The 3,855-nt window shown below is 39.2% G+C and overlaps 1 long non-coding RNA gene across 1 annotated transcript; it reads left to right on the forward strand.

Annotated features, from left to right (window-relative positions):
- The first annotated feature begins 385 nt into the window (after positions 1 to 385).
- Positions 386 to 2,397, forward strand: LOC124655327. Its single transcript, XR_006988634.1, has 2 exons — positions 386 to 1,825; positions 2,158 to 2,397. It is a non-coding gene; the product is annotated as an uncharacterized LOC124655327 (long non-coding RNA).
- The last annotated feature ends 1,458 nt before the right edge of the window (positions 2,398 to 3,855 follow it).

Here is a 3,855-nt window from a genome sequence, read left to right on the forward strand (position 1 = left end):
GGGCCAATCAGCCGATGTACAAAGACTGAAGAGAATTCCTGATTCGTTGCTCCATCGTAGTCCTCCTCTTATCCGCAGGCACCCCGCGTCTCACCGTCTTCGTCCCCAACTGGTCGCCGGTAGCGGCCGGCGGTCTACGGCGAGCGACAGCGGCGGCAGCCGCAGATTTGGCCAACCGAGGCATGATTTGTGGCGGGCGGCCCCGGTGGCTAGGCGAGAGGTCAGAGGTGGGCGGTCTCAGTGGGGTGAATCGACGACAGCATCATCGGTGAACTTCGCCGCATCTATTTGGTTGTCAGGTAATCTGGCGACTGGTGGCTTCATGCGGCGCTGCGGGTGGGGGTGGCATCTCCACCGTGGTGAGCAGCTGGGGGGCTGAGGGGTCAAGGGGGGCGGTGGGATCCAACGGAAGGCATGGTGGCTATTCCTGTTCCTATTTTTTATTGACAGTTGCCGATCTGCTTTGTTTCTTGTGTGCATCATGGATGTCTGAAATGTATTTCTACACCGTTCCTCTCCGTTGATGTCTGAAATCTACTTGTGATCCGTTCATGCTGCTGCTCTCATTTGTATCACCGCCTGGTGAAGCTGCATGGTTGTTGGTGTTTTAAGGATTGTGTTCTCTTTCTTTGACTATGCTTGCTTATGTTTTTGCTTTGTAAGTAACTTGCAAAATTGTTCTTTCACTGTCTCGATTTTGATGTAATTGTTTTGGTAAATTTTGTATTTCTGAAGTACTCCCGTGGTATTCTAAAAAAATGTGAGCAAACATTAGAGAGAATTTCTTGTGTATGGCACCAGAGAAATTATTTAACAAAAATAAGTACCTCTGGTTCACATGATATCAAGCAAGTATGGTAGCCAGACAATTTTCTCACGATCTTCTCTTAAACTAGAGCAGGTAGCTACTTATGTGCGTATATACACTTGATTGCTTATCCTCAACATGAATTTGGGATCATAGAATCTGACTACCTTGTAGCTTCTAAACCTGTTTAACTGTACTGATCATAATGCGAAAGAAAATATACTTTTGCTCATGTAGAGATCATATAACCTTTGTAATGATTTACTTTTTTCCAAAGGAGATTCTTTTGTTGGAAATTATGTTCAGTTTTCCGACTCTTATATATACTAATTCTCTAACCATTTCGCTGAACGTCTACTGATGTTCAAGATATTAAAGGGAAGTGCCTTACGCCTTGATACTGAATGAAAATTAGAGCTGCACCACATGTTGGGGTTCATAGTCCTTGTGGAAGTACTTAATTGCTGATACAGGCTTTTATATTTGAATATGTGCTACTTGTGCAACAATAGATGTGGTAAACTTCATATTCCTATGGCCGCAATATCTCAAAAAACATTCTGCAGTTCGTTTGGTTTGTGGCAATGTAAGCACTCTTTAGTTTCTTCCAAGTTTTTTCTAATGTTTGAATCATCAAAGTTTTGAACCTTTAGTAGAAACTTACCAATTAACTTCTGAATTAACTGAATTTTGAATTTAACTGTACATGTCTTCATGTGCATCATCGGAATTATTTAGCAGTTATGTACATTATTATTATATTTTCGTTCTTTCAATATTAGAAGCTTCAGTTCAAAATTTCTGTAGTTCAGGAGTAGCTAGATCCTGTGTGTCGGTGTAATGAAACATTTTATGAATTTTCTTTCTTCTGTGAGATTGGTCAGTGGGTCGAATTGGCGAGCAGCGTGGCAGGTGGTGGCTGCGTGCACCGCTTGGGTGTCATCGACATCTTATTGAGTGGTTGGGCGGCCTCAGAACTTGTGCGGGCGGAGCACGCTGGTGGGCTTCGATGTACGGGTATGTTGGCCTTTTGTCCTTCTATCTTTTACTTGCTTTCGTGGGACCAAGGCCCAGTTTCTTTCTCTTACCTTTTGATATTTTTTTCTTCACCAATTTCTTTAGAAGATGTTACCTCCTTTCATAAGTCGTAGAGTGTGCAATAATTTTTTTATTTAGGGTAGTCATAAGTAAAAGTATTTTTCTTGGTCTAATGAAAATAATATCAGTGAAAGGCATATATACATTGTTGCTATTAATTTGTCCATGAAGTTCCGATAGATAATTTTTTTCTTCCAGGGAGATTATCCAACATTGAGGTTAACCAATCTAAAAAATTTACTTACCTGCAGACCATAGATTTACTCTGATGACCAATACAACCTTCATGTCCGATACAAGAAGAATTTTGTGACGCACAAATTTGGTTAGCCTAGAACAGAAGAAACAAATGGGAACCTAGGAAATTTATAGTTGAAGCAAAATAAAATCAGGTACAGTGATCAAGTGGATGGACAACATACTATATTTTGACACAACCATCCAGAAGTAAAACGATACTATCAATAAAGCGGATGTGCCACATGAGATCATAGTTTAGCATATCATTTTAACTTTTACGAACCAGCTCATCTTAAAAATTATCTCTAGCGAACAGGGATCTGATGGTTGTCTTCTTCTACGCACTGGTGAATATTTGTATCCTATGCATCCAATGGCACCATTCGGAGTGACATTAGATGCTAGCTGAATATATTTTTCAATCAGGTGTACCTTCCTCTGATTTGTACCATGTAGCTCTCAATGTTCTTTCAATCCACACATCTGCAGTTCGTCAGATGAGGGATATTGCATCTACTATGTTCTGGGCAGCTGAGAGGATGTTTGTTACTGATTTAGTGTTGGTATTTCTTTGTTTTGATGCTCAGATTCAGACCGTGTTGGCAAGTGGTTCTATGACCAGTACTAAGTAATGCTAGATGTTATCTTGCCTCTTCTGGACCGGCAGAACTATTGGTTTTAGTCTTCGTTGAATAACCTCTCAAGCGTATGAGAATTGTTATCTATCTGTTTATGTTAGCAAGTTTTTGTCTCTAGAAAAGAAAAGTAAATAAGCTTCAAGACAGGTATCTACTTGCTGGTACCTTCATAAGTTTACTCCATAAAACTTATTTAGGCCAGTTTAGACAGATTTTGATAATGCCATATCAGTATGTACCTGCCCTTTTTTTTTACTTGCCAACAACAGTGATGTTTTTTTTTGCACAAAACTTATAATGCATTCATCCATGTTAGATTCAATATACACACATGAAATTAAGAACTCTAGCATAGGAGAGGTGACATCTTTTTTTTTGCACTCACTCTTAGAAGTTCAGACGACATGGATATAAGTGCAATTGTGAAATATCAATCTTTATGCTTGTTTGATTGAACTAAAATGAGTTATATATGTTCTTCCGAGTGACTATGTATGATTTTTAGATGCCTCCACATGTGGTCCGCGCTACCTCAGTGACTAAATATGTAGCTTCTCGCAATAGAATGTAGGGTACTCCAGCTACACTAGCAAACATTGTTACTTCAAACGAAAGAACACCTAGTTTCAGAGCCAGATGTTTCTGAGAATATTAAACAGGAAGACTACCAAGTTATTATTCAATATTTCTTTTAAAGTGCAACTCGAGAGGAAATGAACTCTTTCTTTGATAAGAAAATTACCATCAAGGGTAGAATACAACAAAAGTTAAAACTTCTAACAACATGGTGATAATAAGGAATGTGCACATTATCTACCTTTAACTGGCTGGATATATGAAAAGCTCTTGCTCATATGGTACTCATGAGTTGTACTGTGAAGCTGTAGAGGGTGAAAGCTTCAAATATATTTAAGGTTTGTCGTTTGAAAGGGTAGCTTTCAGCTCCACACGGTAGGAAAGTTGAACTGAGGGCATTACGCATAAGTCTTTGCTTAATCCGACACATGGATCATGTAGAAATCGACATAGGTAGTATTTAGTGGGTTTCTTCCGTATTTTTATTTATAAGAA

Source organism: Lolium rigidum, chromosome 5 (assembly GCF_022539505.1).
Source record: "Lolium rigidum isolate FL_2022 chromosome 5, APGP_CSIRO_Lrig_0.1, whole genome shotgun sequence".
NCBI lineage: Eukaryota > Viridiplantae > Streptophyta > Magnoliopsida > Poales > Poaceae > Lolium > Lolium rigidum.